Here is a 12319-nt window from a genome sequence, read left to right as displayed (position 1 = left end):
AGTAATCACAAAGCAACTCTATTGAAATCGGTTGAGTTATTCTTGATTTATGTCAGTGTAACAGGCAGCATGGTTTAGCCCACAGTGTGTCAACCACACACAAATGCCAAAGGACAAATTCTTATCTCACTTTCCCCTGATGTAAACCTAGAGTAACTCCATGGAAATCAAGAGCTGGAGTAACAAAGATCGGACTCTTTCCATATTAATTTGGTCGAATTGTGCCCTTGGATAGATACAGCCGTATCTCCGACTGAAGTTAATTGGCTCGTTGCAATTCATACAGTCCAAAGCTTGGAATGGGGTTTCATTTCAATGTAGGCTGGAGATATGTTAGAAAGTATGCAAACATGGGTCTCTCTGGCTGTGCATGGCCCTTTGGCACCCGGGGGCAGTTTGCTCATCCCAGACTCCTTAGGACACAATAGACCAGATGTAAGAGAAATCAGTCTGTGCTTTGGATGCTCAGTCCAGATGGTCCCTGCAGCTCAGTTAAAATGCTACAGTCATCCTCCACTGACAGCCCCTTCTACCCAAAAACCTCTACCAACAACAAAACGATAGAAGAAATTAATGCAATGACAAAGCAGAAGCAAAACAGCGTTTTGACCCCAGAGAGGGAGAAGTGTCAGAGATCCATGAAGTCCACTAGAGATTTTGCTATTGAAATTGATTTTAAGTGGAAGGTGCCCCGGTACCATAACGATGGCTGGATCGGTGGGTAGGTAGGTAGCTCAGACCGCTGTGATGAAAGCAAGGTTGTTGATTTCCAGTTCCAATATCCTCATTGTTTAAATGGCAACATTTCCATTAAATCAAACCAGCCTGTGATACTCTGATGCTGGGAGATGGCTGGACCAGCTTGACAGCAGAGATAACTGATGCAAAGATTCTGGACTGACACAGTAGCTGGCTCAGCTTGGGAAGGAGAGCTGCCACATTGCAATCGCCAGACAATGGACTAGAGCAGTCAAAGCCCCTTTCCCAAGCCACACACAAAGAGCTGTCCTGGTTCCTCCAGCGATACATGTAACTGATGCGCTGCCGACCAATGCCCCCCAAAAAGGAAAGCAGCTGATTTTCTGCAGATTGCCTGCTGGGGCTGTCTAGATCCACATATGGGCCCAAAGGATGAATGAACATGGGTCAGGTGGAAATACTAGTGCTTTACAATGCAGCCATGTGTCAGTAAGATTCTGTATCCTGGTACAGAACTAGCGGCAACAGGGAATGCACCCACCTGGGCTGGAAGTCTGCAACGTGTGGAGAGCATGCACCTATACTGCCCTTCCCAGCATGCCCAGGCTGGGCTCCTGATCTGGGGGGACAATTGTTTCTCCTTTGCTTGTTCCAAAGTCCTGCTCCAAAGGGGGGCTGTCCTAGGCCCTCACAGACCCCAGTGATGAGACACCCAGGAATAAACAAGCCTGAGATCCCCTGTCTTGTTCCAGATCTAGTTGCACAGTTTCTGCCAAAGACGCCTTGCATCTTCTCCCTCTCTGATCATAAGATTTCCACCACCAGCGACAAAGACACTTATTTTAGCGTGAACTAGTTTAAGTCAGGATCTGATAGGAGGAGACTTTTGCCAGATTTGGGGCGGGGTGGGGGATGCAGTTGTCAACTTTCCTCTAATTATTAGCAATGTTTTAAATCAGCTCTCTTCTGAAATTTGCTTCTGAAAGCAAGATTAATGAGCATTTCCTTTGGGGATTTATTGCACTGTTAATTAATCTCCCAGAAATTTGGTTCAGAATATTATCAGTTTTTTTTTCAATTAAAAGTGATTATAATTTGGTTCTATGTAAAAGAAAAGTAGATTTAAAAAAAAATAAAAATCCCTTCCTGATTAAGTACAATAGTAGAACGACTGAGATAAAACTAACCAGTGGCCCCAGCAGAACATACCATTCCGATTTCAACTATACAAACATACACTTGATGCTCCCCTCACAACCGCTCCCTTCTACTCATTAAGTTCCAACACCAAATCCAGGTGCACAGACGGAGGGTGATGCTGTTTATTCAGACTTCCCGAAGAGGGAGCCAAAGCTGTCTAAATATGGAGTCCTTTCTTTAGCCTTAACTTTATAAAGGGATGAAATGTAAGGAGGAGATTGTACAGGAGCCACTAGGTGCTTCCTAAGGGAGAGGGCCATAAATACCCTTGCAAACAGGATCCTGTGCCTTTCCTCAAATGGGCACCTTCTCTCAGGAGCTAGCCTCTTCCTTAATTTCAAGCCGTTGAGATCAAATGGGCTCTAAATTCTGTCAATCTAAAGGGAATTGCTAACCCAGGCACTGACTGCAAGAGCTTTTTTGGAGGAAATCATTTTTCCCTTCTGATCTCCTACTCCAGTAACACAGAATACAAAGTAGAAAGATATCTACGGGGCTCGGTAGATTAGAAGTACAAAAATATGAGAGAGTATGTGCTAAACTGAGCTGTAAGGCTCACGATAATTACGGATCCAGTGGGGTTTCCATCACAAAAAGACTTTCCCTTTGGGGTTTGTACCTTAGTTGTAACAGTTCTCTCTAGGCTGGAGAAAGCTGCTCAGATTCAGTCTTAAAAATGCCCATGTTTAGGATCCAGGAGTGAAAGTCCTGGGGTTACACTTTCCCAGTACCTTCTGTCAGATGATCTCCATGTGTGGTACAAATGCTAATTAGGAACCGTGCATCTTCCCCTTGAGATGGATCCTATTACTCCCACGTTACCCAGGAGTAACAGGGGCTCACACCAAATTACACAGCGAGCTAGTGGAAGAGCCAGGAATTGAATCCAAGGGTTTGTCTACACTACAAAGAAAAGCACGCGGTGCCAAGTCTCAGAGCCTGGGTCAACTGACTCATGGGGCTTGGGCTTTGGGGCTAAAAATAGCAATGTAGACATAGACCCTCCCTTGCTAGGTTTCAAAGCGCAGGCTCGAGTTCAAGAGGGAACATCAACTACACTGCTAGGTTTACAATGGATCTGAGCTCTGAGGCTCAGTGCCGCAGGCTTTTCTTTGCAGTATAGATGTACCCCAAGAGTCCTGACGCCCTCATCCGCAGCTTTAATCTCTAGATTACACTGGCCCTTTTTAAAAGGCTGCTGGTTTGCTGCCTGTTACTGTACAACACAAACTAAGATGGGAGGAAGGGGGGAATTGAAAGAATGCAGCTGGGGTGTGCAGTAGGTGACATAGGTCATATTGGAGGACAGTTTTTAATTACTCAGGTGCACCATTTCTTATTGGAACAAGCAGGTTTGTCTGGCCTCTGATTGATACATGGCTAGATTTACTCGCTGCGCCTTCTCTGTGAGTGACTGCAGTGTGACCTAGAGGAATAAGTCCCCTAGACAGGATCTCAGGAGAGCTGTGTTCTAGTCCCAGCTCTGCCATTGGCCTGCTGGGTGATCCTGGGCAAATCACTTCAGCCGCTCCGTGCCTCAGTTTCCCCATCTGTAAAACAGGGATAACGATATTGACCTCCTTTGTAAAATGCTTTGTGCTCTATGGATGAAAAGCATGACATAAGAACAAGCTATGGTTATGCCTATCGGCATGGAGGGCCTGTGAGATTATGGGATGCTGTGGGCTGTGCATACAAGCTTCAGATTGCTCCTTACACTCCTGATCCAAGCCACCTCATTTCCAACTAGCAGCAGCTTCCCAATAAACAAACAATTAAAACTTCCTGAGGAGCCTGGGCGAGCACTTGGGGCTTGTGCACACTACCACTTATGTCGGTACAATTTATGTCGCGTAGGGGTGTGAATAAGTCACCCCCTGAGCGACGTAAGTTACACTCACCTAAGCACTGGTATGGACAGCGCTATGTTGGCAGGAGAGCTTCTCCAGCCAACAGCTCCCGCCGCTCGCGGGGGCTGGAGTAATTAAGTTGGCAGGAGAACTCTCGCCTCTCGCTTTAGAGCATCTGCACTAGCCACGCAACAGCGTCGATGCTGCACTGCTGTCGCGCTTCTCGTGTAGACTAGCCCTTAGTGTGTCCAGACAGCAGCAACGCAGAGCTGCGTACCATGTCAGCAGCTCATGAAAGGAGGAGGAAGCACATGATCCGTCCATAGCAGCTGGCTGTCAGGTCTGTAGTCTGCCTTTTAAAAGGGTTTCTCAGTTCCCACTGACTGCATTATACCAATGACTCATGAATTCAGGCTTCGCTGGGTACCCTCTGAATTGATGTCAAGACCCAAATTGGGGTTAGGCCTGATGGAGACGGGTAGATCTCAACCCTTCCATTCATGAACCACCATGGTTCCAACTGCATAGCTCAAACTGGCCTAAAAGGGGAAAGAAAGTAAGTTACTTTGGAAGCTGAGTAGATGGTGCTAGACTAGATTCAAGAGTCACTGTATTCATGTATCTGTTTAACTGCTAGAGCCCAGATCCCATGGGGAGGGGTGTCTTAGCGATAGGATAGATTCATACAATCATAGACTCTCAGGGTTGGAAGGGACCTCAGGAGGTCATCTAGTCCAACCCCCTACTCGAAGCAGGAATATTAATATTTCCACCAAATGCATCTGATAAAGTGAGCTGTAGCTCACGAAAGCTTATGCTCTAATAAATTTGTTAGTCTCTAAGGTGCCACAAGTACTCCTTTTCCTTTTGTGAATACAGACTAACACGACTGCTACTCTGAAACCTGTCATTAAATAGATTAGACAGCTTGGGGAGGCAGCGTGATCTAGTGCAGTGTTTCTCAACGATCGGACCTTGGAAATCTCCCTGAGAAAGCTTAGGAAGACAGCAAGCTGGTCCCTGTTATCAAAAAGGTTGAGAAACATTGTAGTGGAGAGCATGCTGGACTTTAATTCAAGAGACACAGCTCCTGTTCCAGGCTTTGCTGCTAATATCCTATGTGCCCCTGGGGCAAGACACTTACCCTTTGTTTTCTACACTCCCCGCGTCTGTCTTGTCTGCTTAGACTGTATACAATTTGAGGTAGGGACTGTCTCTTACTGTGTATTTATACAACTCATGGCACAATGGAGCCTTGCTCTGTGATATATACCAAGAAGCCTGTACATGTTCAATATATATTATGGGGTACAACTCTTCTCTTACAAACATACACCAGCCTAACTCTACCAACTTCACACATTGTAATTTGAGAAAATGGCACAAAAGTACTTATCAGAGTTTATGGGGGGGAAAAGCAGCTTTTTGCTCCTGAAGCAGAGCAGAGAGTAACAGGCAAGGCAGGTATTAGTCTCTTTTCTAGCCCACTGTATTTAGATAAAAATGATGAAATCTCTTTCCCCTGCTGCAGGAACCAGATGACTCCAGCATATGGCTGGAGGAGAGCAGATAGAGAAGAGAGAGACCCGCTGCTCTCCCAGACGGCCTAGACTCTCAGTGACCTGTAACTGGAACACAGACATTCTGATAAAAAGAAACAAACCCACACTCACAACCCGTTCCCCGTCCCCCCCAAAACAGCAACCCACACACGTCATTGCTGGAAAACGGGGATTCTTGCCAACTTTCACAGCTTGCAGAGAGTGGTTTTTAAAGCTGCTTCTGTCTGGACACTTAATTTACTGTGTATTTACTCCTTTAAATGATTTTCTCTATTAAATTTTTGTTTAAAATAGGACCCCATTCCCTATTTCCCCAGTTTATATATGCATTGAAACATTTCCCTCTTGTTCTGTCAGTGCTGCTTGTCAACAGCAAGGCCTCCAGTTTCCTACAACGCCATCTCCAACTCCAAAGGGAATGAGATGCAGCCAGTTGCATGGTGTTGAACTTTGTGGTAAGTAGGTGGCATAGCAGGTTTGCAGGATTCCTAGGTGTACTGGAGACCAGGAGGAGCTAGTGATCATTTTGGACAATATTCAGGGATATTTTGGACAAAATTTGGGATATTTTGTGTGTGAAGCACTGGGTTAAAAGGGAAGGATGTATCTGCAGCAACCTCATCATCCGAAGAGGCAAACGTGCCCTCGAACAAAGGGAATTCTCTCTGATGAAGTGCAATAGGCAGTACCTCCTCCTTATGGCCCATGGATTCTCACTGGCAACTCAAAGAACAACCAGGTTTGGCTTTCTGCAGTCGGGCTAAGAATTGGCCCCTTTGTTTGAAGAAAAATTTCTCTTGGTAAATAGCTCAGACAACATCCTCTCCAGCACGTTAAGTAATATTCCCTGCTGGATTCACAGCATTTTATAGGCAGGAGAGTTAAGAAATAACCATTAGCAGCAAGGACTGGCTCCATAACACCTGGCTTGTTAAGGCACCAGCTTTTATCATCCCTGCTTGCTTTTGTTCTACAGCCTTTTGCTCTTCAGAGAGAGCTGGATCCTTGGGCTGTGTCACCAGTTGGCTCTGTGCCGGAGGCATCAACACACTGATTTGTTGTGTTGCAAAGTGGTACCTCGGAAATGGCTGCTGCGTATGGACTACTTATGTTTCCCTTAGGGCTGCCACCCATTCCCTCTGTCATGGCCCCATCACCTCCTCCTGCAAAGTTAAACCTCCCACAAATATCCTGAATTTAGCTTGGATCCAGACCTAACCCTGCGTGCGCATCATGATGCAATGCGATGTCATGATGCCATGGAAACACGCCGCCTGGAAAACTTGCCACACGGAAGTGTTGTGGTCAGAAATGGAAGAACTCAGTGTGCTCAGCCATCAGCAGCAGTCCTACTACTAGGTTCTAGTACAGACCACAGGCCTCACATTTGTTAAATTTCAGCTCCCTAGTCTGATCCGTCAGGCTGGGCTCCCTGCAGCTCTGAGAGAGGGTTTGTCTTGCCCTCAGGTTTCTCTGCTAAACTGGAGATTTGACAGCTTTTTGGTCTGTGTCCTGGAGTTCTGCATCCACTACCAGAGCCCACTTGTATAGCCCTGTGTCCTCCCAGAAGTCTTTGCAGGTCTCTCCTCTTTCTAACTCAAGGGCTGTATATTTTATTTCAGGGTGAAGCCTCTCTTAAAAAGTTTCTCTGAGGCCCACTCCATATAGCTGTGGGGATATAAACACTGGCCACTGGCTTCCAGTCCACACTCTGGGCTTCCCTGTGGAGATTCAGCTTTAGCTGGAAAGCTTCCCTGGTCTTTGGGGATCTTCTTGAATGGGACCAGACAGTGTCAGGGCAGAGAACCTCTTACCCAGAAATACAGAGGAGAGAAAGGGTAGGAAAGAGACTCATTCTCACATCCACTGGGGTATGGCAGAAGGAGGGGTTTACTATTAGGTGAGACAAAGCACTAGAGAAAATGTCCTGTAGCAAACAATCCTGTCGTGGCCGCGGATGAACTAGCTGGTTAAACAAAGTCCTTACCGGTCGCTAACTCCCAGGATGGGAATCTCTGCAGCTCAGACTTTCCTGATGGTACCAGCCCCACTGCTTGAGAATCTGAAACCAGACTAAACACTAAGCAATACACAGTAGGGAACAATCTTGCACTGGCCTGGGCATCTCAAGATTACCTCATAGGCCTCTTATATCACCATCTTCCCTGATTTCAAGTATCTGTCTAGCAAATCAGGCACCATGAGCACTCAGCAATGGTAGCTTGCCTGGCACCTGTCATCTGTGCCCTTATTTTTAAGCTCTATTCGCTCATTTATGCTGAGGAAACTCCCTCGTGTTGCAGACCTGGGAATGGCCTTGACTGATGCCAACTGGGCAACCATTCCATTTCATTCTAGCATAAGGCAGCTCCTCCCTGGTGTTTCCTGTCAATGCTGAAAGACAAGAGCGGATTGTGGTAGGGTGGGAACGCAACTCTTCAAACTGCCCATTGCTCTGTCCAAGTGTAGCATATAATGATGGGATTTCCTCCATTCCTCAGAATTCTGGGTCATCTCCCTGAGCAGAAGAATCCCTGCTAGCACAACCTCATATGTAGCAGCAGGTCCTTTACCTCCTCCCAGCCCTAAGAAAGCTATGAAATGTGAAGTTCTCCATCTGTTTGACATGGAAGTGCATCATGTGGTAAAAATCTTGGTGCTGTAGGAGTTTAGGCGTCCCAGGGAAATTCAATGGAAGTTGGGTTTCTAACTCACCTAGGCTTTTTTAAAACCCCCTCTGTGCTTCATGGGCTGGCAGAGGTTTACCCAGTCCCTCCCGGTCGATGTAGGATTGTTTCGCTATCATGCACTCACTGGTGTTTTATCCACGTTAGTTTTAAACATGCCATCTAATGGTGCTTCCCCCTGCGGTCCCAGTGAAAAGACTAGATCTCGCTGCCAGGAAGGGTTTCAGCCAACATCTCTCCCTTTCCTGCTTTTGTCCAAGCTCTGCCAATCACTCAGTCAATCTCTCTGTGGTAATGGGATTCCCAGGCAGGAACAGAGCCGTTCAGGAGCCCCACAGCCATATACCAGGGAAGCAACACCTCCCTGCATGAAGCACCCGGCTCGGCTCAGCACTGAGAACTAGTTATTTAAATTTGTTTAAAGGCCCTAATCATGGATCATGCACATGCATAAAACTTCAAACAGCGATGAAGCGAAAGCATGTAATTGGCTTTATGCTAGCACAGAACTGATCCCAGCCATTCTTTCTGGCCCCTGAGTCAGCACATTCACGAACCCCCAATCTGTCTGGGAAAGACTGCAAATCCAGGGTGTGGCAGACTGAGCATGTAAACAAGGAGACTAGCCACGCAGGCACTTCTGCTGATAACAGCTGCTGTGGCCTCATGCCAGGAGGCAGAACCTAAAGAAAAGGTCCCAGGTGGTGGGTTCTCACTAGCAGGGCCCTTGTTTCTTAGGAGTATCTCAAGAAAACTTCTTTTCCACAGGAGAAACATGAGAAATAGGCCGAGTCACCTGTAGTTTCTCTCTCCAAATTACCAGAGTTTGACTCCATTATAACACATCTGAGGCTACCTAGGACTTTGTGATTGTCAATGGACTGCCAGGCATGGTCACTCAGAACTTCACGGTGACACTGAGGCTAAAGCCCAGATCCTACCACCTCAAGAGCCTGGACTCTAATTGCCTGACTAAAGAATGAGCTATTAGCAGTACAGGGTCTATGGGACACTGACGGGCAGTTCGGATTTTATCCAGGAGGGGCTAGCTGAGCATCAACACCCTATCCATTTCATTGCAACTGATCAAATGAAAAGGCATCGAGACAGCACCACGTACCACGCAGGTTAGAAACAAGGAAAGACGGAACCCGTTTGGAAGCCTGTAAGGACAGCCCCAAACTTTTCTCTGTTTGCCAGACCCCAACACAAACCTCGTTGCAGGTTCAGAACAGCTCCGTTTCATTTTCACAGGCGGCTCCTGCACCTTCTTGTCCCATCTTCAACAATCAATGCCTAAATCTCTCAGGGAAGGTGGGTCTCACGGCACTCCTGGCATAACCAGAAGCAGGTATGGCGGTTCCAGAAATCCCACGAGACAACTGTTCGGGGGGTGGAGGGGGGCTGCCAGCCCCCTCTTGCTTTTCTCAGCAGACCCTTTTGCCCATCTCTAGTCAGAGCGACACTTGCTGTAAATAACTGTTACTATTGTACTGTGTACTTCCACTACTAATGGTATGGTGTTATCTCGAGCCCCTGACTGAGATCGGGACCTCACTGTGCGAAGCCCTGTACATACACATAGTAAGACAAAATCCTTCTCCAGCAGACAAGACAGGAATAAGGCAGAAGGTTAAAAAAGTCACAGAGAGAGGAAGGGACTAGGCCAAGGTCACCCAGCAGGTCAGTGGCAGAGGCAGATGTCTGAGTGCCAGCCCCACGCTCTATCCACTAGACAACACTGCCTCCGAACAGAAAACCTCATTCCAGGAAGCCTACAATTTACCCAGCACATCACAGTCACAAGACCCCAAGACAGAAAGCGTGCTGTGGAAACTCTCCACCCTGGTGAATTGTTCCCTGTTCCTATGGACATTCTGAAGACTCTTTGATTTTAAGGTGGGTGCTGTTAGGGCTAAAATGCTTTAGTTTGCACAAAGAGGTGGGGCTGGGATGTCCCCCCCTGGAGAAACAGTGGGGTAAACACACTATGGAGGGGGAAACTGCTCTCTCCGTCATCGAGTTTGATACCAGAACATCATGAGAACAACACAGAGGTGGCTGGCAGCAAGCCAGTGTATTTAAGGTATATGCATAACGTAATGCTGGCTGCATTAGTAAGTGATAGCCCAGCACTTCAAAAGAGGTGAACAGCCAACTGGAAAACGAACCTCACCTAGTAACGGTTGCCAGACATTTACAGTCTCTTCCCCTCCCACCATGTCCTTTGTCTGTAGATATATGGAGATGAATTAAGTCAGTGGGAATGGGGAGAAGTATCTTTTGTACTTGGCAATGGCAAATTAACCCTGAAAACGCCTAATAGCCATGACTTTGGCCCATCCCGATACAGTGGGACGGACCTGCTTCTGTAATAAACCACGGGGGAGTAGGGGAGGCACGGCTGCTGTCACATGAAGAGCGCTACAGGGCTCCCACCTGCCCCTTAGCTGATTCCCAGTGCACGAATCCCAGTCGACACCAGAAAGGCAGCCAATGTCTCCACCGGCAAACGGGACAGGCAGGCGCACGGGCAGTAATTAGGCCAGCCTCCTAAACCCTTTGCGGGAAGGATTCCACTCACCTTTCTTGCCTCATTCTTCGGTGACTAGAAAGTGTGGCGGCAGATGTGCCTAGGAAAACATCTCTCACAGCAACGGCAACCGCAGAAAGAACACACACTTCATAAACTGTGAGGGCTGCCAGCTCCCAGCCAGGCCAAGCATAGACCAGGCCTTTCATAAGATCACTATCTCCCAACAATGGCAGGTTACAAGACAACCCGGCCCCACGAACCCTGGGTGAGGGAAACTCAGTGGATGCTTGTATTTTTTTTTTTTTTAAACAGGCCCCATCCGTGAGTAAATGTGATTGAATAATGCCAATATTCATCCACTAGACAAGCCCGGCCTCTGTCTGGTTAGGATGTCGTTTCTCCAGAGAAATGCCACGGGATAAAAATCCCCTTCCCACTCCTATGTACTTTTCTTTCATCTGTTCAAAAAAAATTAAAATGGGATATTTCAGGGGGCTGAAGAAAGGCACCGTGAAAATATTTTCCTTTCACCGCTGCTGTGCGAGGTGGAAAAGTATTTCGGATGCAGTGATGTCTCTCTGCTCCGGCATGCTGAGCTGTACACAAGGACAATGAACCCCAGCTGGGATGAGGTGCCATGTTAAAGATCACTGTCCCAGGTCAAGCAGAACATTACTCATCTTAAAATATTCCCAGAATATATCCTCTAGCCAAGAGAGGACTGGGAAGTTCCTACTCCCTCAGAGTATTATTCTTCAGGCAGGGACAGGAGTGTCTAAAGAAATTGATTGAGTAAGATCAGTTCTGAGCTAAAGACACTGCTATAATGCCTGTAACAGCTGCCGACATTCAATCACCCTCATTTCCTTCCAGCTGGAGACTGCCATCTGCCTGTGTGGTTATGGCAATTCTCTGGTCTTGGAAGTCTCCTTCTCTTTGGAACAAAATATTTGCCCCGGGGTCAGGGTTTATGTGTACCAAAGAACTGTCTTTTAGTGATGAATTGGTCCCCATTGGAAGGGCATCCCCCGGGCAGTAGCATGGCAGGCTGTGTGCCGGCCGTTTCAGCATGGAGCAGCCCGGGGTGTCTTGCCCTTGCAGGTTGGCTTCGTGGCAATGCCTCAGGCCTTCGGGATGGGCAAAAGCGGCCACTGGGAGGGGCTCCTCGATCCCTATGAAGGCAGTCCCATGCCAGCCAGCTGGCCAGGTTCAGCCTCTGGCAGCATCAAAAAGGGAAACAATGCCAGCCCCCCACCAACGAAAGGGTTCTGGAAGCCAACCCGCTCTCCTCAAGAACAGCCACCACACGGTGTATAATGGGATAGGCTTTAGGTTGGCCAGCCCTAGGAATTGAACCTGGGGCCTCCAGCACTGAAAGGAGCAGTTTCTACACAGCTTCGGCTCCTCTGGTGTTGGACTGACATCCCTGGAGACTGACCTCCGCAATCCTTAGCACAGACACAGTGCTGGGCAGCAGCACAAGATTCCCCATGCCCCCTACAAATATATTCCAGCCCTTTTCTGGCGGGCACTCAACTAGGCATGAGAAAGCCTCCACAGTCCATTCAAATCTCTGCTAAGACCGACAGCAAGGAGGCCAATTAGCACCAGTGGCATAATAAGATAGACATTTGTCCACAGAGAACTAGACAGAGACCTACAACCCAGGCTACTTAACAACCCCCCCCCCACAGTCATTCTTGATGCTTATGTAGGCTGGCTATGAACCAGTGACTGAGAGGTGTAAGGCTCTGTAACGCATCACTGGCCCCCTATGCCAGCCTC

The 12319-nt window shown here is 47.7% G+C and overlaps 1 protein-coding gene across 4 annotated transcripts in view; it reads right to left on the bottom strand.

The window, feature by feature from the left end:
- ZNF469 (zinc finger protein 469) overlaps positions 1-12319 on the bottom strand; it is a 194135-nt gene that overhangs the window by 41684 nt on the left and 140132 nt on the right. The window lies entirely within an intron of this gene.

This window comes from Dermochelys coriacea, chromosome 12 (assembly GCF_009764565.3).
Source record: "Dermochelys coriacea isolate rDerCor1 chromosome 12, rDerCor1.pri.v4, whole genome shotgun sequence".
NCBI lineage: Eukaryota > Metazoa > Chordata > Testudines > Dermochelyidae > Dermochelys > Dermochelys coriacea.
The sequence above is the reverse complement of the archived record's forward strand: the minus strand, read 5'-3'. Positions and strand labels throughout refer to the sequence as shown.